Source organism: Paroedura picta, chromosome 5 (assembly GCF_049243985.1).
Source record: "Paroedura picta isolate Pp20150507F chromosome 5, Ppicta_v3.0, whole genome shotgun sequence".
NCBI lineage: Eukaryota > Metazoa > Chordata > Lepidosauria > Squamata > Gekkonidae > Paroedura > Paroedura picta.
Genome location: NC_135373.1, coordinates 123598408 through 123622408, shown reverse-complemented (window position 1 = coordinate 123622408; position 24001 = coordinate 123598408). Strand labels below are relative to the sequence as shown.

The window sequence follows — 24001 nt, the reverse complement described above, 5'->3', positions numbered from 1 at the left end:
ACAGGGGTGTGGACTTCCAGCCCCTTCCTTAGTTATGTGTATTAAATTATCTCAGCATGAAATTATAGTTCCAAAACATAGGCCATCAACTGACATGTGGTTTGGAAAATGTGAGGTTTTTTTCACTCATACTAGATGACTGTCAGTCAGAGGAATCTATAAGAGAAGGAAAATGTCATTTTCTCCTTCACGGAAAAATTTCATGCATGTATGAAAATACTTCCTTCCCCTCTCTCTTTTCTGAACAATTACCCTGTCAAGTAAGATTCAACTGGGTCGCCGTGTTGGTCTGAAGCAACACAAAAAAGCAAAATCACGAGTCCAGTGGCACCTTTAAGACCAAGAAAGATTTATTCAAGGCCTGAGCTAGCCAGAGAAAGAGTGCTTGCACTCGAAAGCTCAGGCCTTGAATAAATCTTTCTTGGTCTTAAAGGTGCCACTGGACTCTGATTTTATTTTCCTGTGAAGTAAGTTAGGCTCGGAGTGTGTGACTTGTTAGAACAAGAATATTGCCTTGGGTGGATTCCTTGTTCTTCTGTTGGTATATAATTGACGAACCAGCTTTATTTCTGCCCTCCATGTACAGATAGAATCATAGAATCATAGAGTTGGAAGGAGCCATACAGGCCATCTAGTCCAACCCCCTGCTCAACACAGGATCAGCCTCAAGCATCCAGGAGAAGGATCTGTCCATAGAATCATAGAGTTGGAAGGGGCCATACAGGCCATCTAGTCCAACCCCCTGCTCAACACAGGATCAGCCTCAAGCATCCAGGAGAAGGATCTGTCCATAGAATCATAGAGTTGGAAGGGGCCATACAGGCCATCTAGTCCAACCCCCTGCTCAACACAGGATCAGCCTCAAGCATCCAGGAGAAGGATCTGTCCATAGAATCATAGAGTTGGAAGGGGCCATACAGGCCATCTAGTCCAACCCCCTGCTCAACGCAGGATCAGCCTCAAGCATCCAGGAGAAGGATCTGTCCATAGAATCATAGAGTTGGAAGGGGCCATACAGGCCATCTAGTCCAACCCCCTGCTCAACGCAGGATCAGCCTCAAGCATCCAGGAGAAGGATCTGTCCATAGAATCACAGAATCATAGAGTTGGAAGGGGTCACACAGGCCATCTAGTCCAACCCCCTGCTCAACGCAGGATCAGCCCAGAACATCCTAAAGCATCCAAGATGCAGAGCCCCCCCCCCAAAAAAAAACCCCAGAAATATTCCCCTCTCAATTCCTTTTGTTCTAAAGCAAATCCTGGAATACCAACATCAATTTAACTTTCACCATTGGAGCCAGAGGCCTCTTCTCAACAGCCCCCCCCCCCACCATGCATATCACTAAATACGGAAAAATCTCTACCATGCTTTTTCTCTAAAGCTGCAAAACCCAGGCTACCAGTATCACCTTCCATGATGTCGTTTCCAGGTTGAGAGCTAGGGGTTTTAGGCAGAACTTCTAAAGATCCCAAGGGAAAATAATAAGATAAGGCAGTGAAAGGTTTGCTAGCAAGGTAAGAAAGTGTTCCAAATTCTGGGAGAAAGAAAAGCAGTTGGCTACCCCCTTGCAAGGCTGAATGGCCATCTGAAGGAGAGGCTGATTCTGTGAAGGTTCAAGGAACTTCTTTTGAAGGTTTAGAGTGAACTTCTTCTTGATGTTTCCACGGAATTAGCTTGATTGATTCGTGGTGACCCTACCTTTCTCCTCGCAATATCCTGGAGTGGATATAACCCTCAATATGTCAAAAATGGCCAGCTCCATGCTTCCCCCCCCCCCCAAACCTCCAATGCTGTAGCAAAGCAGTCTTCCCTGATTGGCCAGGGCGTCAGTTCAAAGACTTCCTGGTTCCCAGTTGCAAGGCTTCCCTTAAAGTGACTGCGCTCCAGAAGCCCTGACTTCTCTCAGCAGAGATATGCCTTTTGGATTTATTTGCCCCTCCTCTGCTGTCTCCAATCCTCTCCCCTCCCCCTTTCAAGAAAAGATAGAGGCTCCTGCTGTGCTTGGCTTCCCCCACCCCCTTCTGAACTTCCCCAATCAAGTGCAGAACACTTTTGGTTTCAATTGGGGGTAGGGAATAGAGGAAGACCTGAGTTCAAATCCATCTGAATTCAGCAGGATCCACAACAGAATAAACAAAGTAAGTGCAGAATCAGTCCTGACAGGACACACAGAAATTTTCCCTGTTAGACAGCTTTATCATTCCTTTATGCTCTTTCTCATTTCTTCACAGAGAGCATTACCCCCTGAAGGTTCCCTCTCCCTGTTATCTTTACAAAACCAAACAAAACCAATCCTGGACCTCCTAGGAACATTGCTAAAAGGACAGGCCAGACTGGGAGAGCCGACAGCCCTTCGCGTGCCAAATGCCACCTCCCGAGAAGCCCCACCACCGGGAGCGGAGCTTTCCCTCCCCCCTTCGCCTCCGCCGCCCTTCCCACGCCCATTTTTCTAAATGGTCTTTCCTGCAAGTAACTGATAATACAGTTTGATTAATAATCCATAAAACTTCTGCAGTCCAAACACTGGTTATTTTGAGTCCTTTCTTAAGAACTGACATACGTGAGGTCTTTCTGTAATAAATGCACACTGGGCAGGAACCCCCAGCCAAGCTGGGCTAGTGGCCTGCATTAGTGAATCTGTGCAAGATTCACACTTGGATCACTGGCAACTGGAAATAATCTCCAAGAAGAATTTTAGTCCCATCAGAATAGTTCCCTGCCATTCCTCACACATACGGATCATTCTAGCATCTAATACGCCTCTACAAGATCTAGTTTTCTTTTCAAAGATCCCCTTGCTGGTGTCCCTCTATACACACAAACACTCCCCTACATGGAGAGAATACCGAGCCAGAGGGCACAGGACACTATTCAAACGCTCTCCAGAGACCACCCTCACAATAACTAGGCTCAGAAACCCACCCTCCCACTTTATACAGGGGAGCTGTTGGCTCTGATTTTAACCCTGGCTGAAGCAAAACATCCAGAGGTGTAGGGCTATTAACATGATCCTCTGTATCCCAACATCCCTTTAAAAACGAACAGCAATCTTAGTGACACCCATCTCCATTCTGCAAAGAAATTAGCGGTATAGAAATCTAAATAAAATTCCTTTGAAGTTAATGCACTCAGAAAGAGGTAGTTCTGATTTTGGACTGGTATAAAGATACATGGTAAGTGGCCCTCGTTACTAAAGCAGGAACGAGCTCACTGGGGAGCTGTGACAAGCAATGAAATAGGCTGGAGGGGGCAGGAAATCATGAGAAACAAGCCACAGTGGGGACAGCAGGGGGGGGCATGTCAGTGTGGGGGTGGCTAGAGTGGGGCCTGGAGTTATCCTGCAACTAGCATTAAAGCCTGTTGCAGGGGTACGTACAATGGGTGCTAATATAGTTGGAGAGCAGAGTGCCCAGCATGGAAGCATTGATGCATGGGACTTGCAAGAAGGAAGCCAGAAAGAGGGAGTTTAAGAAAAAGAGCTAGAAAGAAGAAGAGACAGAGAAATATAAAGTGAAAGAGAGGGTGAGGGAGAGAATGAAAGAGACAGAAAGGAGGGAGAAAAATAAACAGAGAAAGAAAGACAGAAAGAAGAGTGAAAGAAATCCGGAGGATGAAAGAAAGAGAGCGAGGGGGATGGAAAAGAGAGAAAGATGAAAGTTAGGAAGAGATAGAAAGGAGAGAAGAGAGTGGAAAAGTAACACAGAGAGGGAAGGAAAAAGAGAGAGAGGAAGGAGAGGAGAGGAGAGAAAAAGGAAGAGGCAGATGGAGGTGGAAATCCTCTCTCATCTCTCCTTTTCCCCTCTTTTTTGCTCTAAGTTTTTCCACCCACCACAAAGGTAACAGCGTTCTCACTTAAAAAAGGAAAAGAGGCAGAAAGAAACCAACCAGACAGAAGTTCAGAGTGACTCGGCAAGTGCAGCAGGCTGCAAGTCACAGAGGAGGATAATGAATCAGCAAGCCTCCACCAACAATTAGGAAGGGTAGAAGACTGATAAAAGCATTGAAGTATCTCCTTAATCGTCTGAGTCGTCCAAACCCACCTTTCCCTCTCCTCCTCTCATGCCGTATATTTTATAAAACACTGTCTCGGCCCTTATTGCACTCTGCGGCTCCTTTAATTCCTAATCCTTCGTTTGCCAAGAAGACCGGAGGCAGCTTCAGCGTGGGAATAGGAAGTGAACAGAGGAAAAGAGGGAGCTGAGCATGCCATAGAGCCACAGACTACTTCCTAGAGAGGCAGGAAGAGCAGAAGAGCCTCAGAAGGAAAGCCAAACACAAACTGAAAGTAGCAAGAGCAACAAAAACTACCATATTACATCTAAAAGAAAGCTAGGCAGAATAACAGGAGGCTCGTGAAGGAAAGAAAGCCTAAGTATTTTAATCTTTTCTTTCCTTTTCTTAGAACAAAAATCATAGCTAAATAGGTGGACGGCTCCGGTGGTGGCACTCAAAAGTAAATAAATCCGTAACAAGTTCGCTGTTAAAATAACTCGCTAAGGGCTAAGTTGGCAGGGAGTGGGCTCCGGGCCTCGGAGAACTCGGCTGGGTTTGGGCGGGAGAATTTGTGTGTAAAAGTGGATGCATTTCAACTAGATTCGACTTTGAGACGTCTAAGATCCTGAACTGCTATGTAATAAAGCTTTCTTTTATTCAGAAGTATTGTTGCTAGACTGTCAGTTCCTGACAGAAACCAACCTGGGTGTAAACTGCACGGAGCTTTTATTCCAACCCCAGGTCGATTCAGTCTACACAGAATGCAATTTCCTTTTGGATTTGGGGAGATTTAAAATTTCCTTCTGCAGCAAGGATTGATCCGGAGTGACCCAACCTTTATTGTGCGATATCTTAAGAGTGCTTTTAATCCTGAATATACAGGTGGTCATGTGACAAGCCTGCCTTAAAGGAGAAGCCCCTAATTTCTCTCAACTTCTGTCAGCCTTGGATTTTTTTTTTTTGCCTTCTTCGTTCCCCACCCCCCACCTTCAAGAAAAGAAAGGATTTTTTCCTCCCTCCTCTGACTTCTTTGATCCTCTCCCCCCCTTCAAGAAAACAAAGAGTCTCCATTTGCCTCCCTCCCCTCTTCTGAGCCTCCCTAACCACGTGCAGAAGACTTTCCTGTTTCAATGGGGAGGGGGGAGAAGAAGACCAGAGTTCAAAGCGATCTGAATTCAACAGGATTGAGAATGGAATAAAGAAAGTAAGTGCAGACTCTGCCCAGGTCTTTTCAGTTTGGAGGATCTGTTTTTCCCACTTGTATTTTTCAGCTGAGAATTGTCAAGATTGGTAAAGAAACTTAGGCCCCCAATGGAGCATCATCATGCTCTTGGCTCCTCCAGGAGGGCATCATGGCGAACAGGAAAAGGTGATATGCGCTTTCCAAGGTCCAGTTCCCCAAGCAGATGTGGACCACTGACTGGTGGGACAATTTTGTGCTTGGCTACTAGAGTGATGAGCAGTGGATCTTAAACTTCAGGATGTCCCGGGGAACATTCTTTGAGATTGTGGACAGGCTTCGAGAGAGGATGAATCGCCAGCACACTTGTATGAGGCAACCCATCCCAGCAGAGAAGTGTGTTGATGTTGCACTATGGTACCTTGCCAGCCCCAGTTACTACAGGCTTGTATCGCAGCAGTTTGGCATAGGGGTCCCCACCATGGGGGAGATGGTTCTGGAATTCGGGGAGGGGGGGGGCACACGTGTTAGAAGCTCTCACATCAATATTTTCTAACACCAATGTTATTTGTGGCTCGCTGAACTTGCCACCCATCATAAAACAAAACTGATCTGGGACTGGCACTTCTGCGTTGCTCAAACGTCCAGCCTTCCCTACACACACACCTTCTGCTTGGCTCGCTAGTAGTGGTACCGGCCAGCCCTCACAAAATTAAAACGAAGACGGAATGAGTGATTCTGCGTTGCTCAAACCTCAGGCCGTTCTCACCACCGGCTTCTCCGCTGCTCGCGGCGCTTGCCAGCCATAAAAGAAAAAAGCAAAGAGGGAGGGGTGGTTATACGTTGCCAAAATGCCTAACAAATTTCACCTCCATTTTTTTTACTGGACAGGTGAGATAAAGCCGAGCAACCCCCGTCGTGGCGCGCATTAAAACTTCATAGGCTGTTCCTGAGTGGCCTGCATGTGTGCGTCAACCTGCGCTTGTGCCGACGACTCCCCAACACACACCACGCAGCGCTGGCTGCTTTGGGTGGGTACGGCCGCTTGGGCTGCTGAATTGCACAGCCCTAGGCCAGATAGTTTGATACTATTTTTGAAATTGGGGGGAGCCTATGCGTCAAAACCTCATTTGCCAAAATGCCTGCAACTAGAAAGAAAGCTTTTTGGCAGCAAGCTGAAGTTGAGGCCCTCCTGGAATTGGTACACGCCTCCAACTCCCTGCCCAAGTTATGTATGTCAAGCACACACATCATGGCACGTTGTACGTGGTGCTGGCCAAGATGATGGAGGCCAAGGGATTCCACCACACCTGGGAGCAAGGGCGGACGAAGTTTAAACGGGTCAAGCTGGAATTCCTAAATAGCCTAGAGCTGTGGGGGGGGGGAACCAAGGGAGGCTGTGCACACCCCCTTCCATGCTCAGATACTGGCTATTTCGGAGGCCTCAGAGATAGCATCGCTAGGCACATGTGCATGTGCTGTCATCTTAAATCCCTTAATTTCCCTAATTGTTCTGCCAGAAGCCCAAAAATCATGATTACGAGTAGTATGAAAGGCATACAATTCAACATCAAATTTTGACAGGTTCCGGAAATGCCTGTGTGCAGATGTTTGTGTAGATAACAATTGCCTTGCTGTAGCCTGCGTGTTTAACCGACAAGTGTGTTTTGATGTGATGGGGAGTTGAGTAATATTTTTTATTGTTAGGGGTATCAGCAGAGTTGTGGAATAGAATTTCTGACTGCCCCTCTTAAAGGTAAAGGTATCCCCTGTGCAAGCACCGAGTCATGTCTGACCCTTGGGGTGACGCCCTCTAGCGTTTTCATGGCAGACTCAATACGGGGTGGTTTGCCAGTGCCTTCCCCAGTCATTACCGTTTACCCCCCAGCAAGCAAGCTGGGTCCTCATTTTACCGACCTCGGAAGGATGGAAGGCTGAGTCAACCTCGAGCCGGCTGCTGTGGCGCAGAGTGGTAAGGCAGCAGACATGCAGTGAAAGCTTTGCCCATGAGGCTGGGAGTTCAATCCCAGCAGCCCCTCTTAAAATTGATCAATTAAAAACAGGCAAACAAAACAGTGGAGGGAGTCTTCCATCAAAATCACTTAGATCAAGAAGCAAACAGAATGTCCATGGTTGGTGTTTAAGCAATGGCTGCATTTTTTATCCTTGTTGATTTCAAAGTTATCAGATATTTGTACAGATAGTTGAGGCGGCACGTTGCCCCGGGGAAGCGCGACTGCTGTGACTATTGTAACCAGATATCATATCATCAAAAGCACAGCTTGTTGAGGGGTGCTGGAGCTTTGTTATGATAAGCAAAGGATGACACCACTTACAGAGAGTAAAAGAATCTCCAAATTTAAAATGTAAGGTTACAAATTTAAAATTTAATAATAAAACTTCTCTAAATCAGCACTGATAGCTTCAGTTGTCTTCCCCTTAAGCTATATATGGGTGCACAATATTTGTCTACCTGCTTGAGTATGGGGGCCTTCCCACTCTATAGTGGAAATTAGAATTTTCCTCTGCCTGCATTCTCAGGGGCATCTATGAGTAGTGGGAGAATAAAACATGGTTGCTGCAGTTGTAAAAGAAAGGCGCCTAAGAAGAACAGGTTCAATGCATCCTACCCCTCCACTTGGGACTTGAAATTGTTTCATAGGATTGAGGGTAGTAGCTCAGCAGATGCCCAATTGGGCTTTAATCAGAGCGAGGTGGATCCAAAAGCAATTTTGGATTTAAATTTTGGGACATCTGTCTCTAAGTTATATCTATGACTAGAGACACCATTGGAACCTGTAATACAGCTCTGAGAAACTGAAGAAATATGGGAATGATGGCAGACTGGGATTACTATGTAAAAATCTATAGATTACAAAAAGATGTGAATCTTTTCTATTTGTCTGAAGAACTAAGTGAACATGAGTTCCAAATAACAAGGAGATACTAAGGTATCTGCATAGGTAATTTTTCCCCATGTGCTCGAATTGTTCTTTCTATAAAGATAACATTCTAAAGTAAATCAATTTGATTTATATTTTAATTAGATGTGTAACAAACTGTACAGCAGTAAAGGGGCTACATTTTTAATAAGTAGCACATACACTGTTTTGTTTTGAGCCAGATTTGAAGTTTTTCACTTTTTGAAAGGAGAGGAAACTCACCTACATAGATCAACCTGTAAGAACTAGTGGGTTTGAATCTGGCTATCTTATGGTTCAGAGAAAGAAAAATGTATTCTTATTTTAGTATTTTTAGTTTGCTAAAAAATTAATATCCAGTTTGCTGATTCAGTGGAATATTATGGTTATTTGAACACTTACATTTATTTAGTTATTGTCTAGGCCACCTTTCACATTATTAAAACCAGAGCAATTAAATCAGTATGAGCATTTAAAACTCTAGGTAAAACAAAATCAGATGTTTGCAATAAATGTGTTATAAACTGTAAACATATTGGTTGTGGAAGATCTATGCCACGTTGCAGAATCGAGCACTGGGGAACTCCCCGAGTAAGTACAAAAGATTAGATTTCCCTCACAAGTTATAAATGCTGTTAGAATTAGGTAAAGGGAAATTGTTCTCCCTCACTCATAGGATACATTTTCTGATCTCAGCCTGATAAATTTGGTTCCTAACACCTAGTACAATTTAAATGAAGATTAAATATTACAAGAGGAAGATTGCTGGGAACTGTAAATAATTAAGCCTGTTCTCTGAAATTAATTTAAACCAAGGTATTTGAGAATGGATTCGGATGTGAGGAAAGCCTTGCTGGGATGAGTTGTGCAAAGGGGAGGAGGGTGTGTGAGGGCGTGTGTAGCCTGTGTGTTTGTCCGGCAAGTGTGTTTTGATGTGATGGGGAGTCGAGTAATATTTTTTATTGTTAGGGATATCAGAAGAGTCGTGGAACAGAATATAGGAATTTCTGACTGCCCCTCTTAAAATTGATCAATTAAAAACAAACAAAACAGTGGAGGGAGTCTCCCATCAGAATCACTTAGGTCAAGAAGCAAACAGAATGTCCATGGTTGGTACTTAAGCAATGGCTGCATTTTTTATCCTTGTTAATTTCAAAGTATCATAGCCCGATTAAAATAAGAATATTAACTTTGGAGCTTTGATGCTAAAAAACAATCCTGTGCTCCTGATACACAGATCCTGAGAGCTGCTGGCTGTATACAGCCACTGGTGTGAGAGCCTCTGAGATGCCTGGTTTATTTTTTGCTGCTTCAAACAAGGTTTACAGGAATCCTTTGCACATTCCCCCAGCCTGGCCCTCAGCTAACATCCTCCCACCCAATACATATTAAATGATGGTGTGCGGCTGAATTTGGGATGGTCCGAAATGCCTTTGCGCAGATGTTTGTGTATTTCTCTACACAAACATCTGCGCACAGGCATTTCCGGAACCTGTCAAAATTTGATGTTGAACTATATGTCCTTCATACTACTATTGCGTTAAGAAGAGTTGGTTCTTAGATGCCACTTTTCTCTACCCGAAGGAGTCTCAAAGTGGCTTCCAAACACCTTCCCTTTCCTCTCCCCACAACAGACACCCTGTGAGGAAGGGGAGGCTAAGAGACCCCTGATATTCCTGCTCGGTCAGAACAGTTTTATCAGTGCCGTGGTGAGCCCAAGGTCACCCAGCTGGCTGCATGTGGGGGAGTGCAGATTCAAACCCGGCATGCCAGATTAGAAGTCCGCACTCCTAACCACTACACCAAACTGGCTCTCAAGATTCCCTCCTAAACAAGATGCACTCTCAAGCATGGGTGTCAAGTTGATATTCCCGCTGTTTGATTGCCTGCTTTAGACACTGTGACAATTTTTGCTAGATCAAGCCATCAAAATCCCAGGATGTAATTTATTTTGTTGAGAAAGAGGACTTTCAAGCTCACACTCAGGAGCAGGTCTTTCTGGGCATCTTGAGAGCATTTGTGACGCAGCCCTTGGCCATCGCCCATAACCAAGTATTAATATTGGAATGGAAAGTAAGCAGGCATTAATGCTTTCCCCCCTCTTTGTCACTCTGCCCAGCTACATTATTTCCAGCTGCCATGGCTGCACCTGCAATCCCCCCCCCCTCAGCCAACCAGTTCTCTGCAGCCAGAGGTGTGTTTTCAGTGTCTCAAATTGCCTTGAGACAACAGAAGACCTGCATGTGCAACCAACTTATTGTTAAAACCAATGTTGACCTTCATCTTTCCCATTTTTCAAGCAGGAGAAACCAGAGAGGCAATTCTGGAGCAGCAAGTCTCTGACCTGGAGAAAAATGTCTCCAGCTGAATCAAAGTTTATGGCAAAATGAGGCCTGTGGATGGGTGCTTTAAAATGGCTGCCCCAGGCATGCATGTTAAAATGGCTGCTAGGGGGTATAGAATCATAGAATAGAGTTGGAAGGGACCTCATGGGTCATCTAGTCCAACCCCCTGCACTATCCAGGACACTCACATCCCAATTGCTCACCTACTGTCACCTGCCACCCCATTACCTTCACAGAATCAGTCTATCCTCTGTTTAAAATTTTCCAAAGATGGAGAACCCACCACCTCCCGAGGAAGCCTGTTCCACTGAGAAACCGCTCTGTCAGGAACTTCTTCCGGATGTTTAGATGGAATTTCTTTTGAATTAATTTCATCCCATTCGTTCTGGTCCGACCCTCTGGGGCAAGAGAACAACTCTGCTCCATCCTCTACATGGCAGCCTTTTAAATACTTGAAGATGGTTATCAGATCCCCTCTCAGTCGTCTCCTCTCCAGGCTAAACAGACCAAGCTCCCCCAACCTTTCTTCATACGTCTTGGTCTCCAAACCCCTCACCATCTTTGTTGCCCTCCTCTGGACACGCTCCAGTTTGTCTACCCCCCTCTTCAACTGGGGTGCCCAAAACTGAACACAGGACTCCAAGTGAGGCCGAACCAGAGCAGAGTAAAGCAGTAGAGAGGCTGTAATTGCCTACACTTCCCAGGAGACTCAGGGAAGGGAGAGGGTCATGTGCCCCAAGAGGAATGGAGGACCAGGCTCCATCAGGGGGAGGAGCTTGTAAGTATTTAGCCTCCAGACCTCCTGGGAGGGGGCAGTCTCTCCAAGGGAGACGGGGGCAGATCTGCTCCGCAGAGAGTGAAGGCCTGGCCTGACCACAGGAGAAGCAGACATCAAGCAGGTGGGGAGTCAGCCTGGCAGGCAAGTGTCCACAGGGGCCTCTCCCCCTCTTCAGTAGGGAGTGTAGGGAAAGAGGACTGAGCTTAATCATCCATTTAAGTTCTTGCCTGGAGGGTGTATAAGTGCTATGGCTTGATTCCATGTGGTGTGCTAGAGGGAATGTAAATTTATCTGATTGTAAATAGTTCAATAAACTTGAGTTTTCCATATAACCCAGTGGCTGGTGCTCCCCCACTCGGGTACTACTTGGAGGTGCTCAGTTTGCACCTTGTATCTTACTTTGGCGTTATTTTTTTGTTCAAATTCACATGGAAGTGTCTCCTAACTGTCATTCTTGAGTAAAGGTGACCCCTGTGAAAACCAACCTGGTCTTTTCAGTTTGGAGAAGGTGCCCCCAGGTGTCCGTGCCAGCCGCCACCCACACATGCAAGGAGCCGCCGCCAGCCATGTCCACAGCCCCAGATGGCCCAGCAGCCCCTGGGGGGCAGCACCACCCCCAGGGCACACACGCCTTCTGCCACCATGAGCCACCTGCTGCAGACCTGCCCTGGCCTTGTCGGCTGTGCCCCTCAACCCCCAATAATGAGGGCGCAAGTCCGCCACCAGCCCGCCCAACTCCTGCCCAACCCAGGACCCCAGGGCCTCTGCCAGCACCCCACACCGATTCTGGAAGGAGAGGTAAGCGAGGGTGTGGGACTGCTTCATTGTTAGCACTTCCTGTTGGGGGATTTTTCACAGAAGTTATTTTATTTACTGAGTTTTGTTTTGTCGAAGTGGAACACATCTTCTGGGGCGTCCCCTTAAACAGATGTGACTTCAGACATGACATCCGTGGTCCCACTCCAGGGAGTGTGCCAGAAGAGACAGGGAGCGGCTAGCAAAAGTGGGGGAGGAGTACGAGCCAGCTGAATCTGAGGCTGCACCACTGCTGCAGGCCCAAACCAGCACCCACGCCACCCGAGGGACCAGCCAGAGGCAGAAGCAGCACTGCGCCACTGCCAGAGCCCCACCAGTGGCTGCTTCACAGCTGGAGGCCAAAGCATTGCTGAGCTACCACCGCGGGCCCAGCCAGTGGCCGCACAACCAGCACGTGTGCTTTTTTCTAACCTCTGGCACGGAGGCTGAAGGAGAGCCACTGGCCAGTCAGTGCAGACACTGCTGCTGTTTACTGGGTAGTGTGCTGACCACCTGGTACAACTCAGAAGATTGAACTAAAGGAAGGAAAAGCAGAAGAGTTAGTGTGAAACGGGCAGTGTGGATCTTCCTCCACTTGACCTTACAGGATCTTCCTTCAGTATGAAAGAGGAATAGTTCCTATTGAGCTTTTCCCCGGACAATATTGCACCACAAATGAAATCCTTGCTTTTTCATGCAACAACAGCAGCAAGAATGGTGGTAGCTAAAAAATGGAAACTAAAAGAAATCCCCACTGTAGAAATGTGGATGGAGAAACTCACTGAATTGGCAAAAATGGCTAAATTAACGACCTTAATAAATTTCCAAGAAGAAATTTACAGAACAATGGAAATGGTTTTTAAATTATCAATCTAAATAGTTAAGAAAAACGTAAAGATAAACACGATCATGAGAACGACTATATGCAGGTATTGATAATGTAAAATACTAGTATTATCAGATATTGATATTAGCGTCTGAGGCAGCTCATTTAGGAAGACTAAAGTGTTAGAACAATATAAAGAAACACCATGAAACAAAGAGTAAGACTTTAAGAAGTCATATTTTAGGCTTATGTAATAATTTTAATAGAACTGTAGTCACACTGGGGAAAAGGTGGGAATATATTTAAGTAAAAGCGTCTTCGAATATGGTATAAACAAGTTATATGATTACAGTAACCTGACTTATTAAAATGTTATTGTATGTATCTATACGTTGATATATGTATTAATAATAAATATGCAGGGGGGGGGAAGGGGGCTGAAGTCATCCAGGCTGGTTAGGTCATCCCTCTGCTCGGTCAGGTAGGGCTTTCAAAACCGCCCAGAGCTGCAAAGAAATGGGCGGTATAGAAATCTAAAGGAATAAATAAATAAATGTAAATGACTTTCAGAGTGGCCTTCCTGAGTGACCCGAGCCGGACTAGCCAGTCTGGATTGCCCTACTGCTTAGATAGGAGGCATTCGAGCCCTGCTCTTCAGACTTCCAAACCTAAGGCGTCTAAGGGCAGTTTGGGGGGGGGGGATTTTAACCCCTCTCACGGCCACAGCGAACGGGATCGGAGACAGAGGGAGCAATCCGGTCCAGCATTTGGATTTTACCTTGCTCAAGCTTCATGGCTGAATCAGCGGCTACATAGAAGCCAGCTGGGGAGGTTCCTGGAGGCTCCAAAGATGTTCTTTAGAGATGAGGATTTTTTTGAGTTACAGCTCTCCTCCAGATTACTGAGATAAATTTCCCGAAAGAAAATTGATGCGTCAGAAGGTGGGCACCAGGAAGTACAACAGCAGATGCTGCGCCAATGGGTATTATACTGGCTTTTACTGTCTCTGATGCATTTTCCTACACATGCCAGAGGTCTACATGGCATTCATAAGGGGCTTGCTTTTGTGGGGGGGGGGGGGGAGGCAATAAGGTTGCTGGGAGATTGGGCGAAAACATGGCGTCCTGATTAGTTCACAAGGCTGTGGACTCCCGTTCCGAGCAGAGGGACTGGGTTTTATCCATAGTTCAGGATGGATACAGATTGGAGTTCTCCTCTTCCCCTACATGCCTTATTCTGGAACGCCATTAGCTAAGAGCTGTGATTAATACGACCTTACATATTATCCAAGAGACAAGTTTTTTGCATATAAGTAGTGTTTTTGAAGCACTTATATTTTTGTCCCTTGATAAAGCCAACAGGTGAAACGCATTGGGACTTGTATGAAGGATTTAAAAAAACAACTGAAATTGAAGAGAGACGACTTTTCCTAGATTTATTATTGCCATTGTTGTCCCAGTGCATCTGTACTGTTTCACAATTCGTGTTTTTCACAGGAACCTACCCCTCTCAGTTCATTTATCTTATTCGTTCCAAGGCAGATGTTAATACTTTCCATAAATTAGATATACAAGTTATGGAATTGTTTTAAAAAAGGGAGCTATTGAGGAAGTCCCCAATTGCTTGGGTTACTCGTGGAAGACAGGAACGTCGCTACACGACTAGAGGCCTCATGAACCCACCACCAGGCTGTCCTGCTTCAGGGGGAGAGACAGGCTGGCCCTGGGGTCCCTGCACAGGTGCAACCAACCAGCATAAGGTGGCATAGTCTCCCTGGGACCTCCACCTCCAGAGCTCTCCCAGACTTCATCTCAGGGGGTGGGTGGAGTTAGAGTGAGGCAAGCTACCATGGTGGAAATGCCAAAAGGGTGTGTTGAAGCAGGGTTTAGGGCCATGAATCATGACCTAGCTACGCTCATGGCCATGGGAAGGTACCGGTTTCATCTGGTTGACAACTTTTACTTCCACCGGATCTGCCGTTGCGTATCTACCTGGTACATGCCTCCTAGTCGTACCATAATTAGCAGGACAGTGTTGCCCTCTCTTTATAGGGCAGCCAGGCGCTGTGTGGAGGTTGAGATGTCCCGAGCTTCAGGGACCATACACTTCACGTCAGATATATGGATGTCATGTCATGCGCAGGATGTGTACATCTCATTGACTGGCACATTTCTTTCACAGCTCGTATAACGTCTCAAGGCTGGGGAGAAAAAACAGGTCCTGATGGGCGTGCCACAGCCCTGCCTGATCGGAGACATCAGCACACGCTGCAACTCCACACGTGCCATGCTTGAGTGCTTGGCGGAGCAAAGGAGAGCCTTAGATGACCTTGTCCGGGAGACGAGGATGTTTATGCCTGGGGAATGGCTGACCCACCAAGAGTGGGAGACCATTTCCCAGACCATGAAAGTTCTTGGGCCCTTCAAGACTGACACGGCAAGTTTGGGTCTGGTCTTGCCCATGGTCCACAAGGCCCATGTGGTAACGTCCCCCTTCGTGGACCCGGCTCAATAACATACAGACATCATTCCGGCTGTGTGCACGTTGGCCAGGAGGCTCCAGAGACATTTTGGGCCCCTGTGCCAGTCAGTGACATACAGGGTTGCGACCCTGTGTGATCCGCGCGTTATATTTCTGGAGTGTGGGAAAGCCCCAATAGGACTACATCTTAAAAAGACTTCTATCTTACTTTCTTCAGTGTTCTGTTCATACCATAAATAAAAAACATCCTGTTTTGTTTTTGAAAATATATTGTAGTTCCTGTGCTGGCAACCAGTTGGGATCCAAGATCCTGCGGTCCCTTCCAACCCAGAAATTAAATCATTAAAAAACCTTGTGTCTCCTTCAGCTGATAAGACGAGAAACCACTGTCCCATAGCCATGACACAACCCCTTTAATCTTAACCACAGTTACCCGCAATCGTTATGAACGATTACCCTCTCTCCCTCTCCACCAGGCTTACCAAATCCTGTCACACTGCATGGAATATCTGAAGAGCCCACATAAGGGCCTAGTAAGTTACATGCCAATCAAGCCAACTGGCCTGAGCATTCATAAGGTTTCTCCCCTGTATGGAATGTCTCCTCTCAAGATTTTTTTCCTATTCCTAGATTGCATTAACAAAGCTCAGGAGCTGTTTGTCAGACTAGAACAGCTGGATGATGAAAACTCATGTAAATGTAGCAAGTAAGAAAAACACACATCTTTCTTCAACTTCTTTCCTTCAAGTTCCTTGGATCTAATGATCTTCAGAAGCAAATAAAGAGCCTTTACTTCTCTAAGGAAAAAATGCCCAAGTAATTCTGGGGTATCTACGTACAAAAATGAGGCTATACTATATTTTGTGGTCCAAGGTAAGGGCAATCGCAAAGTCATGATGAAGGTTATACTGAGGGCATTCCAATATGATGAGGCAGGGAGTCTAGCCTTTTTCAAAAAGTGTCGCAAGACCTTACCATGAACATGGAAATCGCACGAAAACGGCCAATTTGGCATTCACAATCTGGCGTTCATGCAGCCACACACACCATGATTTCACGAGCCTATACGGGTCCTTTCTCCTTTTGCAGGCTCAGCAGTTGGTGGGGGTTGGAAATCATTTCCAGTTCCAGTGTTGGACTCTCATTCCTAATAACAATCAATGCTGTATTGAGCAGAAATACTCAAATGGCTTTAAATCAGAAGGCAAGGAAGTATTCAACCCCAAGAGATTCTAGGGACAAAAAATCCTGGCCCAGAGCTGATCTATAGACCAGATGGAAAATGGGTGGTAGGGGTTGGGTTGGAATTTTAATTGTAGGATGCTTTACATTATGCTTGTTCTTTGTCATAAACTGCCCTGAGCCCACATGGAGAGGGACAGTCTAATAATTCAACACCATCAACTCTCCAGGTCACAGAGGTAGTTTCCTTGGCTTTGGAGAAGACCACAGTTACTTTTGAGTAACTGTAACTTGTAAGTTGTTTTTGATTAATCTTGAGTTCTTCAGATCTGTAGTATTTTGAAAAGTGGCTTACTAGTCTGCTGAGTTCAACCTGTGTACAGGATTTAGGAATCACAACACCTACGTAAAAGGAGTTACACCTTCAAGAAGCACCAATCAAGCCAACAGGCCTGAGCATTCAAAAGGTTTCTCCCCTGTACGGAATATCTCCTCTCAAGATCCCTACTCCCTCTACCAGCTATTACCTGCAATCATTGCAGAATGTTGCTTAACCCTCCTCCAGTAAGAAAGGGAAGGAAAGCCCCCTGGGGATAAAATATTTTGGAGGTAAAATATTTTTTAATAAATTATCTCCATTCTAAAGGTAAAGGTATCCCCTGTGCAAGCACCGAGTCATGTTTGACCCTTGGGGTGACGCCCTCCAGCATTTTCTTGGCAGACTCAATACGGGGTTGGTTTGCCAGTACCTTCCCCAGTCATTACTGTTTACCCCCCAGCAAGCAAGCTGGGTACTCGTTTTACCGACCTCGGAAGGATGGAAGGCTGAGTCGACCTTGAGCCGGCTGATGGGATTGAACTCCCAGCCTCATGGGCAGAGCTTCAGACTGCATGTCTGCTGCCTTACCACTCTGCTCCACAAGAGGCTCAATTCAACATTAGCAACTCCAAAACTCATAAATGTCGATTCAAAGTTACACCAAGTACAAAACAACACTCCAACAGGTGATTTTTTCCCCCAAGAGTAGTTTATAGATACTGTCCCCCACCTCCTTACGTGACCGGCATTTCACAACCCTCCAGCCACAGCCACCATCTGCACCAAACTTGTACCGGTTTCCGTTCTTTGTCACAGGCAGACATGCTTTTTAATCAGTGTATTATGTTCTCCACTGTCCTGTCTACCGTCTCTATTTTGTTGCCTTTCATTCGTTAAAAACTAAGAAGCGTAAGGTGTAACACTACCACCAGGTTTATGATCCGTGCGGTGGTCCATGGCAGTCTCCTAGCCCTTTGCCTAGTCTGTAGGCCTACTCTAACTTGCTGTGCCCTTTTCTCATGTTCCCTCAGAAGAACGGATTTTAGCAAGGTGCTGTTCTTTTTCTTTGGCACAACAGGCCTTGTTTTCCCTTGGTCTAGGTTTCCGTGGTTCTATTCCAGAAATGACTGTCTCCCAGTCTTGATGTTCCATTTCTGGCCAGCAAGGGATCCTTCCCACTTCCATACTTCCTTGGAAGTGTCGCATTTAAAGAGAAAATGCTGGGTAGTCTCTTCCTCACTCCCTTTATCACTAAGAAGCGTCACATCCCGGCCTTTTGCAGCCTGTTCCATTCCGCTAGCCACTTGTTTGTACAGCCCAAATTCAATACCTGATGGTAGGCAAGCCATTGAGTCTCCCATAGATTATAAGGGACTCTTTTCTCTTTGAACCACTGTTTCTTTTCCTCCTGAGCCGCTGGGTCTTCTTTCTTCTTTAGGTGTTCTTCGAACGGAGCCACATGGTTCTGGAGTAGCAGCAACTGATACAGGTGAACCAAGCCCTCTCCTTTTAATGCTCCTGTTCCCATAACAGCGCTCACCGGTACCTTTAGGTCCTTCATTTCTTTTGCCGCCTCCCTCCATCAGCATATCGAAGATCACAGATCTTAGATTTGTCTTCACTTTAGCTCCCATGGAACTTTCGTGGACCTTCAGATGGATTCTTATTTTCTCCAAGTCTCTCTCTGCTCGTCGTACAACGTACAAGTCATCTGCATGGGCCACCGCTTTCAGTACATGCATACCGACCTTGACTCCTTGAATTTGTGTCCCTGTGTAATCTTTGAGATATTGTAAATATTGTCCCCACTGTCTGGACATTGATGCGGTTTCTCTCCTGTATGGAATCTCCAATGTTGCGATTGATGCCCCCCATTGTCTGAACACTGCCTCACGCCTCTGACTTGGAAATACGGTTCCCGCTAGCTAAACATTGATATTGTACCGTTATAGGATTAGTGTTCTTTGTAAACCGCTTTGAGCCGCAAGGGAAGGTGGTATATAGATACATAAATAAATAAATGTTGAGGTGGTAATACTGAGTCATGGACTTCTCCATTCATGCCCAAAACAGCCCTCGGTCAGCCATTGTCTCCCATTCGATGATGTTCCTTGTGCCTTAAAATTTATCTGCACAAGACTGTGAAACACGCAAAAAGTGCAAGCTTCACAGGTGGGCAACTAAGTCTCTCTTTTTACGAGATATACTGACATGTGAAGCTTCTCTTTCAAGGTGCTGAACTGCGGAGCCAGTAAAGTAACCAACTACTGCTTTCAAGCTCCCTCCCGTCATTTGACAAGCGTAACAGAATGCCACATTGCACTGGAGTATACAGAGATATTTTCTTCAGTTCCACATGGATGAAAGGCCAAGTGATCCTCCACATCATCCAGATAAATTCTGGGAAGTCTGTCAGTTGAAGTTGGGGTATCTGTGAAACAATTGATCTTTCAATCACGATCTGTACCGCTAACATAGTACCTACTGACATGGGAGACAGCCTCTATGGAGTGCATCTGCACATATTTCGTACGCCTGTGCAGAGATCAAGAGTGCGTTTGGCAAGCGGTGTGTCCTCCAAGTACTGACGGAGGGCATCTTTGCTTAGTCCACATAATCTCTCATCGCTGGTGGGTCTCATCGCTGGTGGGTCAAACAGCGTGGCAAGGATGGGTGGAATAATACTGTGATGGGCGGATGGAGTGAGGAAGACTAGAGGGGATATTTCCAGGATTCTTGGGCCACTTCCTTTGAGACTGTGGATACCCTAAGGCAGGAGTGGACAAATTGAGGCCCACCACAGAGATTTTTGTGGCCCACCAAGACAATCAGAAAAATCTTTCCTGTGTGCAACCAAAGATTCCTCTCGTATTTTCCACTAGGCCAGCTACATCAATAGACATGCGTAGTGTAGATGCGCGCTTTTCTGGTTGATCTGGTTAATGTCAATTTTGTCTTTGCAACAGTAAATCTATAAATTTCCAAGTTTAGAGAAACCATGAACCCTCTGAAAAAACGTAAAATCGTGATGAATGCCGTGAGTTTAATGAAGAATGAACTAATATTTCTTTGGTAATACAGGAAATAGTGTGTTTACTGTGTCATGAAACAATAGCCATATTTACCACAAAACAAAACAGCGAATTTGGCTGCAAACTTTCCAAGGAAGGATGCAAAATAAAAGCTGCAGTGTGAAAAAGCTGAAGCAACAACAAACATTATTCACAAAACAATCAACACTTCAAAATAGCACTACAGAAGCAAGTTTCATGGTAGCCTACAACCTTGCTAAAATATTTTGTTTGGTTTTCTTTGGCATGGGATAAGAGCAACTGCACAATTACTCATCTTTATCTGCGGAATTAATAAAAATTTCATTATCAGAGGAATTCCTTGGCCTAGAATCAGTGGAAGAAAGAACCACTGGTCAGGACCTGCTTGAGTGTGCTGTGAATTGTGTGGAGAAAAGTAGCTTGTCGTGGAACAAAACGTCAAGCATTACAATAGATGGGGCCAGAGCTTTCAGTGGAAAAAATGTAGGTATGGTTAAGTTTTTTAAAAACAAGTTACAAGCACAAGACACAAATATCATGTATTTTCATTGCATTTTGCATCAAGAGAGGCTTTGTAAAGCTACACTGTGGTAGATCCTGTTGTTAGTGTGGTGAACACAAACAGAGCAAGGGCAACAGTTCAAATCTTTGCTTGAGGATGTGGAGGAAGGGTATGAAGAAGTGATTTACCACAACAGTGTGAAGTGGTTGAGCCTGCGCAAAGTGTGGGCATTGCAGAATGAAATCTTATTTCTGGACATGAAGGAGATATCTCATGATTTTGTTACAAAATGAGATGTGAGGGGTGGAGATAAAATGATGTTTGCAGCTGATGTATTTGAGAAATGGAATGAACTGAATGTGACATTGCAGGGAAAGGGGTTGTTTGCACATGAAATGTGGAGGCTTGTAAAAGCATTCAAAGCAAAACTAGGTCTATCTGCAATGCAAGCAGGTGGAGGCAATTTTTGTCATTTACCTTTATTAGGGAAACATAAAGTGCCTGAAAGTGTTTCTGCTAAGATTAGGGATCATCTGCAGAGTTTGGAAGACAGGTCTCAAGATTTCAGGACTTCAATTTGCTCTCTTGTCCCATCACTATTCATACAGCACCTGAGGAGCTGCAGCTTGAAGTTGCTGACATGCACTCAGATCACAGCGAAAGAAATGTTTAATGCTGTGACATTAGTTGACTTTTACAAATCTTTTGTCTGCTGAAAAATTTCCATGAAGAAATTTGCCAGGAAAATATTCTCTATATTTAGGTCTACATGTATTTGTGAGCAAAGTTTTTCTTGTATGAAGATCAACAAGAGTAAATATGGATACTCTTTGACAGACATTAACTTGCAGGCTGCAATGAGAATCTCAACAAGCAATCCCATTCGTGATTTCAAAAAAATTGTAGAAAAGTGTGATAGGGTACATTTGTCTCATTAAACCGATTCTAAAATTAAATGTGCTTGCAGTTATAGATTATATGAAATTAGCACAATAAATAAGCTCAATAAAACAAACCAATATTTAAGCAACATCCATCTCTCTCTTTTCTGTTGTCTTTAGCAGACCTCAAAGGGCCAAGACGAGATTCTGGGGGAAAGGGAGGCAAGAAGAGAAGAAATCAAATAGGGAAAAGCTTGAGCTGTGGAGCTGTGTCCACACCAGGATCCCCTGGATTGGAAGGGACCTCCTGGGTCATCGAGTTCAACCCCCTGCACCATGCAGGACACTCACAACCCTATCACTCATCCACTGTCACCTGCCATCCCCTTGAACCTTCACAGAATCAGCCTCTCCGTCAGATGGCTCTCCAGCCTCTGTTTAAAAATCTCCAAAGATGGAGAACCTACCACCTCCCGAGGAAGCCTGTTCCGATCAGATGGTCCCAGGTCTGCTGGCTGATGGAAGGTAAAAGCGGAAGAATCATCCCAGCTAGCAGAAGGGCAGATCTGGTGAGGGGCTGGGGTCAGCGGCAGAGCATGTAAAATCCAACAGTCTTGGTCACCTGCACCAAACTATAAATTTCTACGAAGAAACAGAAACACGCCCAAGAAGGCGGGGCCATGGCACTTGGATAGCTCGAATACTTCGAGCTCCTGTTCCACTGAGGGTCAATCGCTGCTGTGATTGACAGAATCGGGTTTTGGGTACGATAACCCACCCTTAAATCTTCTCAGGAATTCCTTGTGAATCTCTGGGGCCTCTCTGTTCCGCAGGGAAATTAATCTCCCACTGGAACGTAAGCTCAGTGTGCACAGGGTCCAGCAAGCGCCGTCCGCCATCTTAAAATCTTTTTTCCTTTTCTTCCTTTTTCAACTCTGCAATCTACAAAGCTTATTTTAATCTACAAAGCTAATTGGATACCTCCCAGCAAGACCTTCGACTCACCACAACTCTGGAGTGAAAACATCTGGCAGACATCAGATCGAGCCTGCAAACAGTGAGTGGGGTTTCCCTCGGCACCTTCTTCCCTGGAATGAACTCTCGGCGTGGAGAGTTGCTCTCGCTAATCCAAACAAGCCAGACTGACAGGACTGTCTGATAATACTGAGGGGGGGAAGCTGCCAGATTCCAAGATACTGAATCATTAATCAACGCAGAGATGCAAGTGCTTTTCCGCTTCTCCGTCTTTACTTTTCCCCCGTTTCTGGCTCTGCTTGATGCCACCTCATTCTGAGGCAGGCTAATTTTCTTTTCTAATCAGGAGAAGGACTTAAATCAACTCAATCTAATAAGTAACAGCTCTTATTATCTGTTTTATTATATCTGTTTTTCGTCTTCGAAGATAAGAGAGATTAGAGCCATGGAATCTCGCGAGAACTAAGCCTTAGAGACATTCCTTTAATTAAAAACACTGTTGCTTTCGTTAGGACTCTGTAGGACCTCTACTGGCTACTTGCAAAATTGCAAATATTAAGTCTAACAAAATTCCAAACCTGGAACATGTTTTCGTTTAAAAAATTTGCATATCTTCTAGACAAACAAACACAAGACTTGAAAGAATCTTTAAATGGTTCACTTAAAAATATGCTCATGGAGTTTAAAGGCATTAAGGAAGAAGTCTTTAACAGGAATGATGAACCAATAGTAGTGGCTGATGATAGCTCTAAACAAGATGGAAAATTACCAGCAGAAGAGGAATCTGAAATTATGGAGATAGAAAAGGGGATGTCAGAGTCTTGCAGCTCAGATAAGGACACCCTGCCTGAGAAGATATACAGCCACTCCAAAGCAACAATACTCAAGAAAGACATATGGATCTGCGGTGAAAGCAATCGATTGAAAGGAGCATCATGGAAAAACATCTGTACTGATATTGGAGTCCAGGAGGTACAACTGCTTCAAGATTTATCGATGTATACTCCGAGGGAAAGACTACAACTATACTTTCCCAGCCAAAGACCAATGGGACAGAACATCAGTCAACGGGAGTCACAAGACGTAATAAGCCTCGAAATGAGACCTCCCTAAGAAGCTTGGGGAATGGAAATGCAACACAGTGGTCGAAATTCCTTTCCTCCTTTACCTCCTTTATGTAGCCATATAGGCAATATAACTAGTTAAGAAGTTAATCTGGGGTCTAAGATCTTTTAAGTAAGCTGAATTTGTATTATTAAACCTAATTTCGCAGCGGCTACCAGCCCAAAATCAAAGCATAACTAAAAGGAGACACCTAATGGAATGGGCTTACATTATAGTGTGGGGTTTGAGATTTCCTATGATAGCTGAATTTGAATTATCTAGCATATCTATGTAGTGACTTCCAGCCTAAATTTAAAGCATAACTAAAAAAAGGTTTCTAGCTGAGGAGGTGTATATATAACTAACGAAAAATACTTTCTATTAATTAATGAAGACTCCATTTTATTATTTCTGGTATCAACAATGTATACTTATATATATTTGTTTCCCTTCTTTCCGTACAACTAAGTATTTTTTTTCTCTTTTTTCCCTTTTTCTAGTGAAAATGTGGAGGGCTCTAGGACTATGTTAAGTATAAACTGTTTATGATTGTTAAAACTATCAGAAACTATGCAAACAAATGTTGAAATGATGGTAACAAAGTAGACTTCTCTTTTTAAATGTGGTGCAAACGTGAAAAAGTCTATAAAAAGTCTATAAGCTTT

At 44.9% G+C, this 24001-nt stretch overlaps 1 protein-coding gene and 1 long non-coding RNA gene across 4 annotated transcripts in view; one reads left to right on the top strand and one right to left on the bottom strand.

The window, feature by feature from the left end:
• The window catches only part of PUS7 (pseudouridine synthase 7), a 67108-nt gene that overhangs the window by 23673 nt on the left and 19434 nt on the right, over positions 1 to 24001 (bottom strand). Inside the window, exon 2 of one of the 3 annotated variants that reach the window (XM_077340343.1) lies at positions 21725 to 21899. The exons of 1 other annotated variant lie outside the window; for it this stretch is intronic. The gene's annotated coding sequence lies outside the window, so the exon portion shown is untranslated. Of the gene's footprint in view, positions 1 to 4041; positions 4193 to 21724; positions 21900 to 24001 lie in introns of those variants that run through there. One more of the 3 variants, XM_077340342.1, reaches the window with a different exon arrangement.
• LOC143838645 (uncharacterized) lies at positions 4428 to 13260 on the top strand. Its single transcript, XR_013231440.1, has 3 exons — positions 4428 to 5198; positions 6066 to 6205; positions 11717 to 13260. It is a non-coding gene; the product is annotated as an uncharacterized LOC143838645 (long non-coding RNA).